At 36.9% G+C, this 22075-nt stretch overlaps 1 protein-coding gene across 8 annotated transcripts in view; it reads right to left on the minus strand.

Annotated features, from left to right (window-relative positions):
* The window catches only part of LOC107754193 (disks large-associated protein 1-like), a 137416-nt gene extending 122884 nt beyond the window's left edge, over positions 1 to 14532 (minus strand). For all 8 annotated transcript variants that reach the window (XR_001641552.1, XM_016570556.1, XM_016570555.1 and 5 more), the window contains exon 1: positions 14317 to 14532. The gene's annotated coding sequence lies outside the window, so the exon portion shown is untranslated. The remainder of the gene's footprint in view (positions 1 to 14316) is intronic.
* Positions 14533 to 22075: the final 7543 nt, after the last annotated feature.

Here is a 22075-nt window from a genome sequence, read left to right on the forward strand (position 1 = left end):
AGATTAAACAAGTGTTTTTTTAAACTCTAAAACATGAAATGTGGAGTTATCTGCTTTTGCCAAAAAACGACTGTTGGAGTTATCTGCTTTTGCTATAAATCAAACTTTTATTATGTAAAAAAAAAAAACATGCTTTCAATGAACTTTAATTTTGTAAATTACCTGTATTAGTTTAAGTTATTATTACTTAATCAAAACAACCCAACTGCAGTTTGATTGATATTACTTGGAGTGCGCAATAAAAAAAAACGTGATTTCTGAAAAAAAATTTAAATGGAGTTATCGGTTTTTGCAAATGAACTCTTCATATATAAACACCCCATGAAGTTGAGCCAATTTTTCACAGAGAGTGAAAATGAGAATGGAAAATCATAATTTTCCCAAATATTGGACCTTTATTGGTGCAAAAAACTTCATAAAGTAACCCTGAGAAACAAACATGATATTAAAAACTGAAACTGCATTTCATGGCCCCTTTAACACAGCACTGACAAAAATGCAATACTGTGATTTTTATGAAAATAAGAACAGCACAGACTTCTTTGAAGTACATTGGAGCATATACAAAATACTTTTTACAGTTTTTACAAACTGATACCATTACCGTACTGTTACCACCACAGTCATTTTTTTGTAAGGATGACTCATTATAAATCCAAAAGAGCCAGTTCATACAGGTTCTTATAGTTAATATAGCCGCTGTTCTCTTTTTTTCTCTGGCAATGCTAGAGTTAGTTGGTTTCATGGGGATGCTGGGACTACTCATGCTAGAACAGTCCATGTAAATGTCAGTATGCTTACAGTTTGTGCATCTATATGTGCACGCATGCACATTTATGTGTTCTGCAGGCTGTGAAGTTAAATTCGTCAGACTCTTACGACCCCAGCATGTCGGAGAGCCACAAGTATACATCTACATCAGCACTTCTCATCCACCCCTCCTTAACATTTTTATTGCACGCTATTCCATCCACATGAAATGCTTCTTAAACAAATGCAGTCTATAACCGGCACTCTCTCTTCACTTTACTCTGACTGTGGCATGAGTAACAGAAATGTTTAACATTTATATTCATTGTCTGTGTCAGACGGATGGATAGACCTTTTAAAATATCGGTTCTAAACGCCGCTTGTCCTGCTATCCACCGCTAGAGAATGAATGGCGGCATTAGAGCTTCATCTGTGTGGGATTGTAAATCAAACTGGTTCTGAATGCCTGTAGCCACAAAAACACAAAGCCCTACAGATGTTGAGTGATGATGAGTAATACTGTATATTACTATACTGTATAGTTACTGTACACATTCAAGTCTAAAAGGAATAGTTCATCCAAAATTCTGTTGTCAGTTAATAACCCTCGTGTCGTTCCAAACCTGTAAGATTTTCTCTTGTGGAACACAAAAAGAGAAGATTTAGCAGAATGTCCATGCTGCCCTTTTCTATATAATGAAAGTGGATGGGGACTATAAAATATAGGAATGCACAAAAATTGTAATTCTGGCTGACACTGATAAGTCAATCATTATTTTTATATTCAGTAACCAATAAATTCTTCATTATTTTGTTTAAATAAAATAAACTCTAAAAACGGAAATCAATCATTTTAAATGATAGAATTTGCCCATCACAGCATTACAAGGTACAGTATGAAACATTGATATTCATTCACTTTTGCTAAAGATTCAACTACACAGTGTTAACAGTGTTATCTCATTTTTTGTTTTTTAAAAGAATAGATGACAGCAATGGTAATCTACAGTACATGTAAAAATGTTGAAGGAGAAATGAGCATGGACAATTAAATATTCAATATCATCCAATATACGCTATATTTAATATAAAAAGTCATACAAAAGCAGACTAAAACAGAATGTCTCTTTTAAGAGAAAAACTATAAATAGCTTTACATGTACCTATTTATACACTATAAATAACTCTCTTTCAGAGAAGAAAGTCATACAGGATTCTTAGTACATGACAGAGAATAAATAACAGAATTTTCTTTTTTGGGTAAGCTATCCATTTAAGTCTGCTCTCTGCTTACTGTCTTTCTCTCTTCGTCTCTTTCTTTCTTCACTGTCCCTCTTTCACACTATTTCTCTCTGACCAACAGGCCAAGTCTATCAGTAACAAGGTATGAAGTCAATTTTGTTTCTTCTCAAGGGAATTCTGAGAAAAAACAGAGGATAGAGAAAGGGATGGAAAGGTAGAGCAGGGGGAGACAGGGTCCTTATAAACATCACAGCATGAGGTAAACCTCTTTTATCAGTATCAGGTACAAAGTATCTGTGTTTTACAGCTGAGTAACCACACTAAAACACAAGCCATGTTGCTTTTATCCATCTAGATAACCTCTGGTTACAACATATTATTAAACCCGCATGTAAAAACACAACAGGTACATGTTTTCATTATTAGCAGAGTTTGCCAGGTCAAGCATTTTTGTATACCCATACCATATCATATATTTTGATCTGTCCTGATCAGCTTGTAATTATTTACAGTGAATGTAAATTGTGTGTGTGTGCATTTTTGTGACATATGAGGACACAAATTTGTATAATGACATGGGTATGACATAGGTATTACAAGGAGAAGGTGACTTATGAGGACATTACCCCATGTCCCCATTTTTCAAAACGCTTATAAATCATACAGGATGTTTTTTTTTTTTAGAAAGTAAAAATGCAGAAAGTTTCCTGTAATGGTTAGGGTTAGGTGTAGGGTTGGTGTAGGGCAATAGAAAATACAGTTATTTGCAGATTATCCTTGCTCACGACTGCTTACACAAATCTCTGTGCTTTAGGAGTGTATGTGTGTGTGTGTGTGTGTGTGTGTGTGTGGAAATGAGTGCTCCACAAATATCACAACACAAAACATAGGATGTCGGGAAAGTGAGACGACACAGACCTCATCAAGCCATGTTAGGTTGTTGCTAGGTGGTACACACTGGAACACTTCAAAAAAAGACTGCCTCCATATTTTGCTTTATTGGGAATGTATTCAGAATTAAAAACAAATCTTTGATGTTCTGCACCAAATGGCACGATTTTCCAGCAAACATGCATTTAAATTAATTTACAGGCAGCTGTCTTTCTTTACATTTAATGAAAATATAAAACATGTTTTCCCTCACACAAGAAAACTGCAGGAAAAAAGCCCCACAGTCTATTGTAGCTTGCAAAAACTTACAAGATCACTTCGGTCAAGGACCTTCCTAAGGGTGTTTTTAAGCTGTTTTGTAATAAAGTTTTTGCAAGTTAGAGTGTGGGGATTTCTTCTAAAGTTTTCTTTAAGATTTTTCTAAGGCCTGCAGAAAGTCATTGACTGAAAGCTTTTTGCAATTAAGTTGTGGAGGGGACAGATTCATGAAAATCTTAGGGAACAAGTTAAGAAATTCTTATTCTGAGTTCTTATTTTCAAATTCTAAATTTGTAGGAACATTCTAAAGTGCAATTCTTGGAAAAACTTCAGTTCTCGATACGTTTTTGGGAATACAAAATATTCTTAAATGTATTCTTAAATTATAGAAAAAAGGGGGAATTTTTAAAGTTCTTGAATCTGGCCCCAGGTACTTTTTCTACACACCTCCAATACATTTCGGGTTTCTTTAAAAACATTTAAGAACATTTCCTCATATAAAAATTCTTATTACACGGCTCTGTGGAATACTTGATTCTGATTGGTCAGTCGCTACATTCCGAAGTATGCTACAGGGATGGGCGATACCCCTTATTTTGTTTTCGATACGATACCGATATTTTTCAAGGCAGTATCGTCGGCAAGTAGCCGTGTAATAAGCGGGATTCCGCTTCGCGGCGGGATCCTGATCACCCTGTCGGGGTTTATTCTGAGATATACTTAAAAAGGTAAATGCAGGAGAGCTGAACAAGAGTTATGTCAGATTTAAAATACGTTGCTTTTGAGCTGTATCCTTTGTTGCTGCCCTGCTTCACACGTAACACGCAACCTGTTGTCATGTTCCTCTCTAAGAGTTAAATGCATTAAGTGCCTGCGGTTCTACCAGGGCTACAGAAGAACAAGTCAGGGAAGAGCACCTCCACTTCATCAATTTTTCAATGTTCCTTTTTCATAAATCTCACATGAACTGTACGTTCTCCACTTACAGAGAAAAATACCTTAAGAGATTCTGGGAATTAGTGGGACATCAACCCACAAAGCAACAGAGCGGCACCACTTTTTAAAGATGCAAATGAACATCAATGCGCAACTTGACAATACTGTCTCTCTCTCTCTCTCTCTCATACACACTTAGTTGAGCTAAGGCAAGCAGACACTGCTGACTGTTCAGTTGGACTGAAATATCTTTTCAGCTTATCAGCATCTGTATGTCATCTTTAATATGCTGTCACTTCCTTCTTTCCTCTTATTGAATAATACTGCCTTTTTGTATGGGAGATGCCTGGTTTTCTGACACACTCATGGTCATACTTTTGTGGGTGCTTTTATGTGTGTGTGTGTGTGTGTGTGTGTTTGAGTGCACAATAGGCTATATTAAAGATGAATGGCTTAAATAAGTGACTAGTCAACTAGAAAAATGGCCCTAACATGCAAACTCAAACAGTAGGCCTAAGTAATGATATTGATGTTCATTCAATGAAGGATTCATCAAGACTGACTCTAATTTACAGGTTTGTCAGTCTTTTTGAATGATTAAAAATAACTGGCGTATAAGAGTATTTTGTTATATCTTTATATCTTCCATTAACTAAAACAACCTGCTCATAAGAATGATTTGTTTGTGAATCAGACAACACTGGTCATGCAGTATGTTTTTGCATGCAGCCCACAAGGCCAACTCAATATGTGGTGTCTTGCCATTATTCTACAGTACATTGTATTTTTTTCCCCATCTAATCACATTTAATTCAGACAGCAAAATCAGATTCAAAACTCAAGTAAAATGTGGTTTCTTTTGCACACTGCTGCTGAAGATCTAACACATGCATGCAAATATAAAGATTTTTATGTTTTATTAAGAATTAATGACTTTAACTTTATTCCTCAAACAAAGCTTTGTACGGTATGACTTCAAAATAACGATTTCAAAATATTTGTTGTATGTCAAAATATTTAAGTCGTATGGACTCCTTTTATAGCACTTAACAACTCCCTGTGCTTTGTCATTTCATGGAATAGACATGAGCGTGCGTAAACTTTTCTATTCCTATGAACTTTCTATTAGCTATTCCTTTAAATCCAAAGAGATATTCTTTATAAAAGTTAAGAGTCAGCCACGCCTAAAACGGCTCGTTCTAACACGCCCCCACATATCTACGTCACGATGTGGGAAGATTTGCATAACGCCGCCCAAATGTTCACGCAAAGAAAGAAGGCGTAACTTTTATTCTCGCTGTAGTATTGTTGCCGCCGCCATGTCGTAAAGGTCGATTCGTTGTGAAAGCAAAACTACTTTGTTTGGCCTTCCAAAAGAGGACGATATCCAATGGGTTTTAATGTTTTTGTCTAGTCGCTCTGGCTGGGACAAGGAATCACAATATGGTAAGGGGCGTAACATTTCCGTCACACGCTTGATGTATTCGGCCAATCTCAACGCTCTGGATAGCTGGCCAATCAGAGCACACCTCGCTTTTTTAGAACGATGAGCTTTGTAAAAATTTACACGTTTCAGAAAGGTGGGGCATAGAGGAGAAATAATAATGTACATTATATGGAAAATAATGTGGTTTTTTTTACCTTAAACCGCATAAACGCATTGCATTACACCAAATACACAAAATAATGTTCTTTTTAGCAACGTCATATGATCCCTTTAAGTAAATAATCATGCCTTTCTTTTTCTGTCTTTATCTTTCCTTCGCATTTTTAACTTGTAAACTTTACATCCTTCCCTGTCATTTTATTCTTTTCAAAGTCACTCTCTCTTGCTGTGTTTGATTGTATATGTGTTACGGTAGTGACAGATCAGGGCTGTGAGGCTGACAGTGCCGAGTCATGCCAGAGAATTTCAAAGAAGGCTGCCTTGTAGTCACGTGTCTGTGTGTAAAATCACATTCATTAGCACCCAGTGAGTCCACTGAAGTGAACTGATGGCAGTGCATGTCTGTCTTCTCCAAGTTATTACTGTCTGTTTACATTCCCTTACACACTACGCTCTACACACACATCATAAATATAACCACTGGCTTGCTTAAAGGATGCAGTGTATGCTCAGTGATGCTGACAGTTGAAGATGAATAAAACACACACACGCTTTTATGTTCTAGACACAATGTTCAAAAGCTCAGCAATTAACATTAGCCTTGTTCAACATAATGACAATACAGACAATTAATAGATTGCAAAAGTAAAAGATAATCATGTCATTGCCATAAACCTACCATTGCAAATATACGCTTCACTGCTCTCTGACATTTAAATGTCCCTACAAATGTACACCATGTGGGTCGCTCACATCACCACATGTGTTATACTCTCCAGGCCACATCTCCAACAAAAACTATTCTGTTTATTTAAGTTTAGCAATGTGGTTTTGTCAGTTGCTTGGTTTCTATTTCTGTTTGTTGGGTAGCTCCGCCCACAGTGAGATCTCATTGGTCCAAAATTCTGCTCCATATAGCTGCATGTTAAACATCAAATATGTTCTTGTTGTGTTATGTCACTCGCCATTTTCACTTTTATTGTACATAATATTCTTGCTAGTATGCTTTTATGTCAGGGGTGTCAAAAATTAGTCCTGGAGGATCACTGTCCTGAGTTTAGCTCCAATTTTCCATAATTTTCCCTAATCTAAAAAGTGTTACCTAAACCTCATTTCCGTTCGTTTCACATTGCATTGTTTTCATTGTTTTATGTAAACATAAAATTGCAGTGGATGCTTTTAAGGTGCCATGTTAAGTTAAAAGACATTAAACTTTTAAAATAAGGTTTTAGCTATTAAAAAATACTTAGCATAAAATACCTTAGCCTAATCCTAACCCTAACCAATAACCATATAGTAAGTACATGTAGTAATTAATATTACTCAGTACTTAACTGCAACAAGGACACCTTAAAATAAAGTGTAACCTAATATTTTTTATAATTAAATATTTACACAGTTGCAAAATGTAGAAAATACTAAATTTTTAAAAATACATAGAAATATTAAAAAATATTGTTGTAATATTAAATCAGGTCATATGAACAAATATTTGTAATGTTACTTTTATTATTTGAAGATGAAGATCCACACTGTCCAATTTCTTCCTGCTCAGCACTTAAGCATGTTTAAACATTTCCATTGAAAAACACCTTTTAAACACTGGTTAAAAGTTTCACTAATTACATTTGTCATGTCAGTGCATTTTTTCTTCTATCAATTAAACAAAACAACTAGGTCTCCCAAATTAAATTTTTTGGTTCTTATGGGGTTCTGGAACCCCTGACCACCCCTCAATACGAATGCTTCTGCATCACATACATACTGATTTAGTTCCTCCTCTTTCTCCTGCTCTTAAAAAAAAAAAAAAAAAGGGTTTTTTGGGGAATAACCGTTATGTTGGATACCTAAGCCCAACACCAAGGAAGGATAGCCACAATCATCGGTGTTAAAATCATTCCGAACTAAAAGAATTCTTTGATAACAGATTTCCACATAAATTCGTTAGGATTGTATTTCATGAATGAACAAAAAATCCGTTAAGTCCACAATGATCACTGCAATCAGTAAAATCTTACGTGTTCTGCTCAGTGAGTTCATCTTTCCTGTTCATCATGGCCACAATGGCTTGCCGCAGTTCAGCTAAGGAGAAAAAAAAATAAATGTTATAAAGGTATCAAAACCTACTCAAAATGAACAATGGCTTTTGTCCTCACCCGATTCAGAAAAAAAACATGACTTCTGAACAATAAGACTCAATATCTGAGTGGGATTTAATGTCCCACACCTGTCTTCATTCTTTCAATAAGGGTTACTATTTTATACCGCTGACATTTTCATTTGTGTAGCACCACAGAACTAATAAAGAGAACTATGCAGGGCTTAAAATACCAGCCCGACATTAATTTCTTTAAAATGAAGGTGACGTGAAAGGGTAAGGCATTTATAACACAGCCGTAAGGGAAGCCTCTGCAGATTTTGTCTCAAAACACATTAGCCTGTGAATAATCCGAGTGAAACATAAAGCTCTGACTGGGAAGCATTATTATAGCACTTCAAAACACTATGGAAAAAACGGCAACACTCGGTACACTCTTAGAAAAAAGGGTTCTTTGGGGTTCTATATAGAACCTTAGGGTTCTTTACTCAACTCCAAAGAACCCTTTATGCCAAAAAGGTTCTATATAAGGAGAAATAACCCTTTTTGGCACAAAAGGGTTCTTTGGGCTAAACCATGCTTTATGTATGTTTACACATTAGGCTATTTAAAATTATTATACTACATTGTATTTGTGTTTTTATTTCAATTTTACTTTGACACACCTTTATTCCGAAGAAAATAAACTGAAAATTTGCGTCTGCACTTTCAAGTTTGATAGAAAATAATTGCCACGTGTTCCTGTACACTGAAAAAATGCCTAACATCTAAATTAACTGGTTTTACTTAAGTCTACTATCACTGAATCAAACTATTAATTTATACTAGGGCTGCACGATAAATCACATGCGATATTTAATGCGCATCTTGTCAGTAAAGCCGTATCGTATGGAGTTTCAGTGTTTCATTTAGATTCTAAAAGGCTATTCTTATAACTCATCCCTCCAAACAGATGCATAAAATTATCTTTGACATAAACGGCAAACAACTTGAACGTGTATCTATGCGCTGATCAGTTTTGTCCCTTCTGCACAGCACCGCATTTCAGTCGCGCGCCTCTCGCGAGAGTGATCACTAAAATAAGCGCGCGAGCGACGCTGTTTAAACTTCAACGGTTACGGTGCGCTGACTGCGCTCAGCGCTCGGGAGAACCACGATTACATTGGTAAGTGAGAAAATTAATTAATTTAAGCTTATTTCAATTACTTTTACCTAAACCCTTGTCATTTTTAGTTAGCCTAACGTTACACATATTATTTCAAGAAGCTAAAAAGAAGAAAGGTGGTTTATGCGTTGTCCAGGCCTGCGCAATTCTCCGCCGGGAGGTTTGTCATTTTTAACATGAATCCCTAAAGTATCTTGATAAAACTGTTGTGAATTGATCAATAATGCTGGCGAGAGTTCATATATCTAATATTTTGTTGCCCTGTAGATTGTATTGGACCTATATGTATAGGAAAAGATGAAACAAAGTTTCGGTCAAATCACCGTCAGCCGTTATAAACATGAATTCAAACCAAGAAGAACAAAGAGAGAAGCTGATGTTAACATTTTTTCTGCGAATAACTGAGTATTTGTTGTTTGCAGTATAGTAAAATATAATTATTTGTTTTGCTGAAGTAATTGTATATGATACTAAACACACTGTATTTGGTTGTTGTAGATGTTCATCTATCTCAGAGAGCACTTTTAAAGTTTTACCACCACCTTATCAGAGTGCTGAAAAGTGGAAGTCCGAGGAAACATAACTTGCTGCAAAACAATAACACAAAAGGTACATTATTTCTTTTTCCTCACAGTAACGTTACCAACTTTGGGAAACGCAGCTAATCTGAAGTTACTGATATTTTCCACATTTTATCATGCAGGTTCTTATGATTGATTGATAAATAAATAAATATTTTGTACTGTCACTGCAGGTCTGGACTATGGAGTGCAGCATTACTTGTTTGGTCATCTACATTCAGATGAAAACACCACACTCCTCTCTAATTCAAGTAAGTTTTAAGTCCGCGCTTGTTTACATCAGAGTGCGCAAGCGTCTTTCATGCAGCATACAGCGGTGTTGTGCATTTTGACCAGTTGATGGGAAAAGTATTCTTAAAATTCATTCAAAATTCGGAATAATTTGTAATATATAATTATTCACGGTATTTAGAAGTGCCCACGATAACAATATCGTGCATATTCATTACCATGATATATCGCATTACCGACTACGGGCACAAGTCTACATGGGTCCTTTGTTTTTATTGTTTAAATGCTTATCTGAATGTAAAATTTACATTTAATGCTTATAAATGTAAAAACAATACTACTAGTTAGTCTTTTCTCTCCCTTTCCAGAAATGTGGTTCACCATCTTTCATGGGTTACAGAATTGGCAAAAGTTGCAGTATACAAAAAGAAAAAGTCAGACTACTTGGTTTATAGGAGAATGTGGAGTAAATACTTAACATTTATTTAAGGTAAAGGGTAATGACCTGGTGGTGAGATGCAAAATAGGACTGTCATTAATATACTATTTGATGACTCTTTCACATTCTTATTTTACTTATGCATTTCATTATTTTTAATTCTTTTTGCAAGTCAACTTTCAATTTATTTATTTGTGCAAGTTAACATTCAATTTTTATTTTATTTTATTTTTTTGTGGATTGTCAACATATATTTGTGACTGACATGTTGGATGGGTGAGTAAGGTGGAGGTGGTTGAAAAAACTATTTCTAAAATGGAGAGTGCTATTTTAGAGAAGTAAAAATAATAAAAAAGTATGAATAAAGGAAAATGGATTTATGTTAATCCCTGTAACTGTTGCACTATGAATTGCTGTGTTATATATTGCTTGTCATTGTAAACGCTAAGTCTTAAATGATCACACAACACCTTGATGTTGTTATGCTTATTTCAGTTTTTCTAGTGATAAAGTAGCTATATGGGCTGTTTAAGTCTTAAAATTTTATTAAAATAAAACAAAAATTAAATCCAAAGAATAATCCCATGATGGGAACCCCTAAAGGGTTCTATATAGAACCTTTTTCCAGGCTACAAAGAACCCTAAAGGGTTCTTTTGATTGAACCCTTGAAAAGGGTTCTATATGGAACCTTTTAGGGGTTTCATATATGAAGCGCCTGATAGAACCTTTTAAGGTTCTATATAGAACCGTTTCTTCTAAGTGTCATTTTCCATCACCTTTCACTGTCCTGTCTAATAAAAGTCTAAAATGGGTGATTCTAATTCCCATCACTGAGTTCTTGGCCTCAGCATTCAAAGCCTCACTTGTCCTTTATTCCACCTTTTCCAAATTCTCCTCCATCATTCTGAAATAAGAGACTGATGGCTGCTCAGATGGCCTCCCTTGGGCAGCGGAAGAGAACACTGAAGGAAAAACAGATCTGGGAAGGCTGAGAGAGCTTCCCGGCTGCCAGTGTCATCATGGCTCCGGAGCTCAGCTGCAGGGCCCTACAGGACTGAATTGTATTTCTCAGCTGTGATAAAGGGCTCTAAACTTCTGATTTGATACTGTGCTGAAAAGGATGATTAGTGCATGAATTTAGCACCACATAGGCATGAAGTACACACTTCTGATAAAGGGCTTGACATCTGATTTGAAGTGCACACTACAGCGTAAAGGAGCTCGTATGAGATCTGCCCTAAGGCAGGGGCTACGCAGAAACTGAAGTACAGTAAGGGCTATCAGTGTAGCCACAGGCTCTGTGAAGATGAAGAACAATCACAAGGCACAGGACTACACACACAGTTACGTTTATTCAATACTACACTGTAAAAAATGATTTTTGTTGCAAATAAAGATTACAGGAGTACGTTTTACTTTAAGAAATTACTATTTCAGTCACTCCAATTTTTCACGTTTAATTCAATGTGACCATTTCTTTGTAATTATTTGTTAAATGCACTAGCAATTTCGGAGGGAAAATTGTTTCAAAGTCAATCCTACACCAACTTTTTTTTTTTCAGTTCTGCAAATAAAATACAATTTATGATGTTGATAATAGATATTTCATTTTCATTTAACACTCCTGTCAAGTTTTCTAAACAATTTTGGGTGTAGTTATTATAGAAATTATTTACTACTCTCGTTTTCTGTTACACAAAGATGTTGACACACTAATTTGAAAATGTACAAAAGGTAGAAAAACAATCTCTTGCAAGTTTGGTTTATTATTCAGTCTCATTACTGCCATGTGCCACAGAGATGCACCAATCAGAAAAAACATTCATTATTGATGACCATAGCCTGCAGGCAACCAGCTGAACTCTCAGATAGATAGATAGATAAGAAATAGAGGTGCACAGCTCTTAAAAGATTTTAAAGTTCTCAGAGAACATCTTTGGTCCATTTGAATCCCCTGCAGCATAGAGCCCAGAAGCGCTGTGTGTGGCATGCATAAGTGTGCACGTGTGTGTGTGTACACATAATAAACACACAACCCCCAACATGTACATTTATGAAAGAAAAAAAAAAGATTAATTTACTCAAGATGTGCAGATGGCCATTCATGGGGTGCATTACGTGTTCTATAGAGCTGAACTGGCCACCTATTACCACTCATACTGAATGAGAGTGGAAATATTTGATTAATGCTCAATGTGTTTTGGCTGACAGATGAAGTGATGAGGAGAAAGAGTGTGACGGTCAGCCTGGCAGCTACAGATATGCAAGCAGCCTAATAATGAAGAATATGCAGCAGTGTGGTCTGAGGAGGTAGAAGAATCTCTGTCTTGTACACAAATACACACACAGCTCTATGATTTGAATAAAATGACTGTTGAGTGTAAATGGGAACCTAATGTAACGGAGCAGCCAACAGTCTCCATTAGGAAAATGACCTAGACTAAATGTCTTACTAAAAATGTAAAAATGCAAAATGGTTTGTGTGAGTCTTATGTTTAGGGTTAGGACATAAAAAAAATATTGTTGCGGGAAACAATTGAACGTTTTTGTGTCAACCTGCCACATGTTTTTTTAATTTACTTTTTTTTACTTCCATTTCTATTATAAAGTAGAATCTACTATATAAAATTTCTTAAAGAACCATCCATACTGGATACACATAGTAACAGGAAATGAAGCCAATGAAATCTTAAACATAAAAATGTAGCCTACTTAAAAATCCACACATTTCCAGAGCTAAAAATCACATTCCGGACTTGCCACATACTGTGTGTGTGTGTGTGTGTGTGTGTACAGGTATATATGGTTTATGAGGACACAAATGTGTATAATGACATGGGTACTACAACGTAAACATGGTTTATGAGGACACTTCCTGTGTCCCCGTAAAACAAAAGGCTTAAAAAACATACAAAACGGTGTTTTATGAAATTCAAAAACTGGCAGCAGTTTCCTGTGAGGGGTAGGTTTAGGGGTAGGGTTGGTGTAGGGCAATAGAAAATACAGTTTGTACAGTATAAAAACCATTACGCCTATGGAGAGTCCCCGTAAACCACAAATACAAGTATGTGTGTGTGTGTATACATATATATATATTCATGAGAGTTTTAGATTTTTGATCACATGGAGTTCATAGTACTGTACTTTTTACAGTTTTACAGCTCCTTTTATTAATACAAACCTAATTTCAAGACTATTTTGCCTCAAAGTATGCATATTGTCTCGTTAATACATTGTCTTGTTGAATACAAATGTTCTCTTAAATTATAAAAGGTCATTCATACACTATAAAAAAAAAAGAATTTACAGGAAAAATTTCATACATTGTTATACATATATACATACTCTTTTTTTTTTCTAATCGTAGGATATGGTAAACAGGTTTTTACTATAGGATTTTTATCTATTAATTTTCCTATAGTTACAAACATTGTTTTACAGTGAGTGTTACTCTAAGATGTGTCAATATAAAACGAAAGAATTACAGAACACAAGCAGTTCTATGTACTTCACGTAAACCTTTCCGCGCGGCTGCCATGCAGGTACGCACTAGAACGCAACACTACATGACGTCATAATTGCCGATATTGAGTCCGATACAGTTAATGTTATAGAAACAGAACGATTTATTTATTATGACGCGTTTTGCCTGTGCACTTGCATTTAATGCGTGCGTAATAACTTCTCCATTTCCACGTCCCTATATCTTCAATCTCCAAAAGCGTAGACGTATAAAACACTTTGAAGTCAATCGGTGTAACACATTACACCCATAAGGTTCTCTCGTTCTACGTCTAACTCGACGGTGAGATTGAAACAGTCTCACAATCAACAGTTCACTGACGCTCCTTATGGTCACTTGAGTACGGTCCAAATTCCCCGCAGCCGTAGGATCGATTGCAGTGACATGTGGAGAATTAAACCGCTTCCCACCAGATAAAACAGTGAGAGATGAGACAATGACACATAATGACACCACTGACATATGCTTTAATTTTCGTACTGGAAATCATCCTTGCAGTAGCCTGCGCCCAAACCTGTGCGCGAGCCAAGCAACGCACACACAGCTTCCAATAATTGCATGAAACTAAGCTGTCAATTATGTGCACGCTCCTTACCTCGAGAGTTTCACGGCGCAGATAAACACAGTACTTTCGGGAAAACAGCCTGTTAAAAACATTAAATCCGTAACGGTGCAGGTTGCGTGGATCTCAGCGGTGGACTCTGATGGGGTCTCGCAGTGTGAACGGAATTAAAGCCCCGGTTGCGGTGGATAGGAGGTCCCCCTACTGCCGAGTCCTCTCACTACCTTGCGCGCTTCACCGTCTGCACACACACAGTAATGCTGCAGCATCAGCTGCGCTGAGAAAAGAGCTGGACAGCTATAAACTACGGAATGGATTACTAGCTTCAATGGGTCCCGCGCTCAGATAGTAATCACATATAGATAGATGTCACTACAGAGTTTAGTTCCATCCCTAACACACCTGCTTGTAATTTTCAGGCAACCCTGTAAAGTTTGGGTAGATTTTTCAGGTGGGTTTGATTAGGGATGGAGCTAAACTCTACAGGACAGCGGCCCTCCAGGATCAGAGTTGCTTATCCCTCCCTGTATTGGATAGATAGATAGATAGATAGGTTGGTTGGTTGGTTGGTTGATTGATTGATTGATTGATTGATAGATAGATAGATAGATGGGGCTGGGTGGGTGGATAAATGGATGATACATGGATAGATAATAGGCCTATACTATAATTTACCCCTCAGAAAGTTTGATACATTGAGTAATATGGATCTCTCTGATTCATGATCCTGATCTTGGGGATCCACTTCATGTTTTGTATGTCTCATTAATTCAACACACCTGATTCAAATAATCAGCTCCTTAGCAGAGAGCTCCATGACCTGAACTGGAGGCCCATTTCAAGTCTTGAAGTCAGATAACGAATCAATGTAAAAGGATGTTAAAAAGGTACTGGAAAATTGTTGGGAGTATGAGTATGGAAGTTTTGGTGGGATAGTAAATAAGGAAGCACAGGAAATGAGTCTGAAACAACTCCTTCTGCTGTAATTCCAACTATACCCCCATCATTATACTAATGCCAGGGGTAGGCAAGTTCGGTCCTAGAGAGCCGCTGTCCTGCAGAATTTAGCTCCAACCCTAATCAAACAAACCTGAACAGGCTAATCAATGACTTCAGGATTACTAAGGCTATATATATGAAGGTGATTTTTTTTTCAATTCACTTAAGGATATGTTTAGAAAGGGAATGTTTGAAGTTAGAGTTTGGGTTCTTCTCATTTTTAATTTGTGCATCCTCGTTTCCTTTTCTTGCATCTTAGCATCCCCCCCCCACCCCTTAGGATATGAGGGAAGGATGCAAGGAAAGAAAATGAGGACAGAGGAATCAAAGGAACTTTTATTTGTACATTGGAATTTTCTTGACCACTCAAGCGTCACTTCAAAGCTTCATCAGCTGCACTAAATGGATGTGGCCTTATGTTGAACAAGTTTGTTATTTAAGACATTCATAATAAATATTTATAAAGCAAGATGCCTTGTTGAAATAAATTACATGTATGTTTTAATTAAACCGCAAAGGTAAAATGTAAATTAAAATTATTACGACAGATGTGAAGAGGGAGGAGAATTTTCAGGTTTTTCACCAAAAAAGACTTCCGCATATAGAACATACAGGAGATATCTCCTCTGGAAGCATCCTTGTTCCTCGCCTCCTCGCGGTGCAATTAGAGAACTGAGATGTCCTTCAAGATGGCTGAGTTTGATCGGTTTCTGGGTCACAGGCTCGAGGACGGAGGAGCGAGGAAATGAGGAAGCCTCAATTTGAGTATTGAGAAGCACCCAATGTTTTTTTCTTTTAGCTTCCAACAAGGTTGCACTCCATACTCCAGTCCAGTAGGTGGCAGAAATGCACCTTCTAGATGGTTTACCAAGCACAGTATAAACAACAGACGAAGAAGGTCTGAGATTATCTGCTAGGGCTATACCACTTACTTTTTTAATGCCTTTCCCTTGCTAACCTCCCTCTGTCTCATTGACTCGGATGTACACCATTGATTACGTTGCAAGAGTGCCCACTACCGGCAGAACACTTGCAATGGGTTGAATTGGAGCATCCTAAGACCTTGATCACCTTGATCAATCCACTATGGATTTGATTTGTTATTTTGTTTTTTTCCCCCCTTATGAGTTATTTGATGCAGCATTCTGTAAGTATATATGTATGCTTGGGCTTGTTAAAATATTTGTAAAAACTAATTAATATATTGCTTGGGATGGGGGTAAATTAAATGCGATCTGCGGTGACGTAGCAGTTGTGTTGCATTGTGGTACATGTCTCTCACTCTCTCAGTCAAAATCGAGGGGCCAAGGATCTGTCCATATAAACTTCCCTCATCCACTTCACAAAGTGGAACGCACTTCAAAATGGCACCAGGATTTCCCCGAGGGGAAGTGCTAGCTTAGGTCTTAGGGGAAGTTTGTGTTCGGTTGTGTCCGAAACCACTTACTTTTCTACTATATAGTAGGGGAAAAGCAGTAGGCGAGTGAATAAGTACAGTGTGTGCCTAAAAGTGAAGTGGAGCACAGCTTAAGAAGCTGGTAAGTTGAATCAGGTGTGTTTGATTAGGGAATCATATGTTTATACATGATTTTTTGATCTGTCTCACTTACCACATATTGCAAAGGCAAGCTCCTCCATCTTAAACCTTATAACCACATAGCAGAACTGATGAAATGTGTGGTTTTGTATCACTTTAATTTGCTAATCAAACAGAGTAGCGTTTAAACTGTTGAAAGATTCAAAAGAAAATTACACGCACACCTGCAGGATATGCCTGCTGTTGGCCCTGATTGAAGTATTGAAAGGTGTAAAATTGATAGCACACACACGCATGCAGAGCTCAAAAACATGCACACAAGGGTTTCAAAAAATTTAATAATAGCCATTAAAATTTATGAAATATAACAGCATTCAGTCATGTGTGCCCAGACATGTGGCTGCTACTGTATGTATTTGTCCCTTTCACATTCTCTGTTGGACTTTCTTTTGCACACACACAGAGAAATGTGTGAGGCCACTTCATCATCATTATGAGTGTGTCAAGCTGGCTGGACAGGGTGGGTGTAGTGGTGGCCAGACTGATTTAAGGGGCAACTAGGAACACAAGAAACATCTTTCCTGGGGGAGATGATAAATGAGCTTGCCTCATTTTAGAAAAAGGACAGAAAAGCCCAAAATTCACTCTGTCAAGCACACCAAAAGATTTAGTAAAAGTATTGTAATGTATCGCAATTCTTATATACTTCTTTTGATATCATTGATCATGTAGGTATAAATATTTTTACTGCACTGTAAAAAATAAATCCGTAAAATAACTGTAAAGTAGGCTACTGGCAGCTCATTACACACAACATTATCCATTAATTTTACGGACATTTCTCTTAACTCTAAAACACAATGCAATGAAGTATGAAATTCAAAATACTGGTTAAACACCTGTAAAACAATAAATACAGAAGAATTCCTTCAAATTATACTGTGCCCTATTTTTACAGATTTTTTTTAGAGTGTGTGCAAAAAGAAGAAAAAAATGAAAGGAACACTTGGATCACACATTGGCTCTTGATGAATGAAATATTCAAGTTGAAAATTTCTACTTACACATTGTGCAAATCACAATGGACAAAGGAAACCAAAATCATCAACCCACTGAGAGTTGCATTCAAAATCACACCAAAAATCAAAGTAACAAAATTAAATTACAGGCTGATCCAACTTGCATGAATTTTATCAAATCAACTCATAATGTAAAAGTCAACAATAACATACTGTTTATGGCTCCCATGTGCCTGTATGTTCTCCTGACAATGTCTAGGCATGTTCCTAATGAGATGTACTGGAGGATCTCCTGTCAGATCTGGATCAGGGCATCACTGAGTTTCACTGAGCCTGGATACTGGATTGGATACCGGATGCTCCGTTACATAATGTCCCAGAGGTGCTCAATTGGATTTAGGTCTGGAGGATATAAGGGCCAGTCAATGGCATCAATGCCTTCATCATCCAGAAACTGCCTACGTACACACTCTGGCTACATGAGGCCAGGTATTGCCACGCACCAGGAGGAACCCAGGGCCCCTTGCACCAGTGTTAAGGTCTGACAATGGTTTGGAGGATCACTAAAAAGGTACTGTTTTTAGGTATAGCAGTAAAGAGCACGCGAAGGTCTGTGAGACTCTCCAAGAATATTCCTCCCAGTACCATCACTGACCCAACGCCAAACTGGTCATGCTGGATGATGTTGCAGGCAGTATAACATTCCCCACGGCATTTCCAGACACTTTCACGTCTGTCACATGTGCTCACTGTGAACCTGCTCTCATCCGTGAAGAGAACGGGGCACCAATGGCAGACCTGCCAATTCTAGCATTCTCTGGCAAATGCCAATCGAGCTGCATGGTGCTGGGTTGTGAGCACAGGTCCCAATACAGGATGTTGGGCCCTGATGCCACCCTCATGGAGTCTGTTTCTGACAGTTTGACAGATACCGGTCCTGCTGCTGGGTTGTTGCCCTTCTACGGCCTTCCATGCTCTTGAAAGTGTGCCTGGAGTACTAGTGAGAAGGACCCTAACACAACAAAAACTAGAGACAAATCAGTCAAGATTTAGAATATCAAATATCAGTCAAGAATTTAAAATAGATGGGTTTGTTTCTTCATCTGAACAGATTTGGAGAAATGTAACATTACATCACGTACAGTAACAATGCATCCTGTACAGTAAATGGGTGCCGTCAGAATGAGAGTCCAAACAGCTGATAAAAACATCACAATAATCCACAAGTAATCCACATGACTCCAGTCCATCAATTAACATCTTGTGAAGTAAAAAGCTGCATGTTTGTAATAAACAAATTTATTATTAAGACATATGAATTGATCAACTGGAGTCGTGTGGATTACTTGTGGATTATTGCGATGTATAAACTGTTTTAACTCTAATTCTGACGGCACCCATTCACTACAGAGGATCCATTTGTGAGCAAGTGATGTAATACTAAATTTCTCGAGATCTGTTCTGATGAAGAAACAAACTCATCTACATTTTGGATAGCCTGAGGGTGAGTAAATGTTCAGCAAATTTTCATTTTTGGGTGAACTGTTCCTATGTCAGCCCTCTTTGGCAAGAAATCAGAACAATGATTTAATTGCTCTAATAACTACACTGAAAATAACAAATATGAAGCTTATAAAGCCTGGCAGTGATGTACTGCAAGAATCAGGGTTTTTTTTAACTGCTAATATTTTTTTTCAAGCAAAAAAATGTCTTTAAATATGCTTTTTCTTGTGTAACCGAAGCTGAAGGCAAGAGTAATGTCCTTGAGCAATGCAGTAAACAGAAAAATTAAGAGGGATTGTATAATGTCTATAATAGCTCCGATTGGACATGGTGCATTTTAAATATTAGGACTGACAGTTGACTGGCCATCCTGCTAATGAGAGGCAGCAGCTCAATCACAGATCTTCTCCTTGGTCTGTTCTCCATAGAGACAACCATTGTGTCATTGGTGAATGTGTGTGTGCACTGTGCACTATATCCTCCTCATTATATCTGTAATTGCTTTAACGGTGTGACCAACAGATGTTAAATCCATTCATCTGCCTGTCCACTTGAGGTCATTTTAATCTGACATTCTGCCACTTGTCAATCACCAGTAACTTTTTTATGGGAGATGCCAAACATTCCATAACTCAGACATTTTCAAGAACATTGTCTGCTCCATTGAGCCATATTATTTAAAAATATGTTTGGCATTTAGGCCTACTGTACGAGTGAAATGAGGTATCACACAAGAAAATTGGAGAAGTTGAGTGATGCTGTCTTACTATGTACAATGAGAATGAAAGAATGAACTCGATTGTATCTGTTAATGATGATAAATATCTTTACTTTGTCTTTTGAGATATATCAAATATATTATTTTTCACTCAAAATAACATCAGCAGCTAGACAGACAGCAACAGTCACTACTGCATTATCCTCAGCTGTCACTACAATCATTACTAACCCTGTAAAACCTGACATATGAAATAATAGTCAGGAACAGTTTAATATTAATATTTAAATATTAGTTTGTATATGTGTTTTTGTTGAGTATCATATTTGATACTCAACCGCTGGAGGTAGTGTTATGCTCTGGGCAATGTTCTGCTGGTAAACCTTGGGTCCTGGCATTCATGAGGATGTTATTTTGACACCACCTACCTAAAGATTGCTGCAGACTGCATACACCCCTTCATGGCAATGGTGTTTCCTGATGGAAGTGGCCTTTTTCAGCAGGATAGCAGGGTTCCCCACTCAGATCTCAATCCGACTGAGCATCTATGGGATGGCCTGATCCATGGAGGCCCCACCTCACAACTTGCAGGACTTAAAGGATCTGCTGCTAATGTTTTGGTGCCAGATACCACAGGACATTCAGAGTTCTTGTGGAGTCCATTGTGTACAAGACGTTTTACAGCAATGTTTTGAACATGTTGGTAATTTAGGGACACTAGAAATCAAATTATGATACAGTAGTCTTTAGAGAATCAAAGCATTAATTCATAATTTAAATAAATTAGTCAACACTTTACTTTTTTATTTTTTATAGACAGTATGTTGGCAATATGAGTCCACTTGCTTTTCATTCATATGTAGTCTAGTACAAAGGCAGCCAACGAGGAACTGTTCTGTCTGACATTAGAGGGCGCTGTTGTATTTGTTATGGGCTCCTCTGGACTGAATAGATTTTGTGTTTCTTTATTGCAGCTTTTACTTCAGTTCCATGATCCCTGGTTGATTTTCTGAAATGATCAGTTTTAGACACGATTACAATGATAGGTTGACCCCTTAATGCTTAGGTTGAAACCTTAATGTTAGGATATCGCCTTAAATAGATTTAAACTTTGATCAAGCAAATCCAAGACCGCTGCAAATTGTACCACATTTTTCTGTCAGATTTTTTAAAAAAAATTGAAAGGGGAATGCTGAGTAGATCAATAGCCTATGCAATATTAATTGTAAACTGTTATTAATAATAGGTTATAATGGGTGTTGCACCTTATAAGAACTTTACACTTAAAGGGACAGTTCACCTAAAACTAAAATTCTGTCATCATTTACTCCCCCTCAAGTTGTTCCAAACCTATGAATTTCTTTCTTCTGCTGAACACAAAGGAAGATATTTTGAAGAATGTTGGTAACCAAACAGTTGCTGGCCTCATTGACTTCCATAGTAATGGATAGTGTTAATTTCTTTGGTGAACTATACCTTTAACACAAATGTGTGGACCGCTCTGTTGATGACTTTCATTTTGATAGACCCTTTTGTAATTGTAATATGGAGAGTAGCAGTGCTTGTGAACTTTAACCCTAAAGCAAAGAGTAAGAAATCCATCTCAGCAACAAAGCAAAATCTTTAATGGAAGACTTCCACGAAATTCAGAAGGTAAAGAAACAAAGTAACAAAAACTTGGATTCCCTTATGTTAATAAAGCGATAAAACAATGAAACAAAATACAGCCAAACTAGCCAAGGTAAATAAGTGAAAATAATGCCATCTAGTGGCTGTTAGGTTTAAACTAAACAACAAAAAGGTCCTCTTTAAAACATAAATTTTGCAAATGGTATCATAACAGCAAATGTGCAAATGTTCATGATGTTTACATCACTACTTTTATTTATTTATTTATTTATTATCTAATTATGTACAATAACAATAATACTGCAAATAATAGTAAATGGAGGTCCAATTTATATTATAATTTAATTTATAGCATTTATTTACAAGTGCATAAACATATTGCATACC

The sequence above is a fragment of the Sinocyclocheilus rhinocerous genome, unplaced genomic scaffold (genome assembly GCF_001515625.1).
Source record: "Sinocyclocheilus rhinocerous isolate Xijiao unplaced genomic scaffold, SAMN03320098_v1.1 scaffold442, whole genome shotgun sequence".
NCBI classification, from domain to species: domain Eukaryota; kingdom Metazoa; phylum Chordata; class Actinopteri; order Cypriniformes; family Cyprinidae; genus Sinocyclocheilus; species Sinocyclocheilus rhinocerous.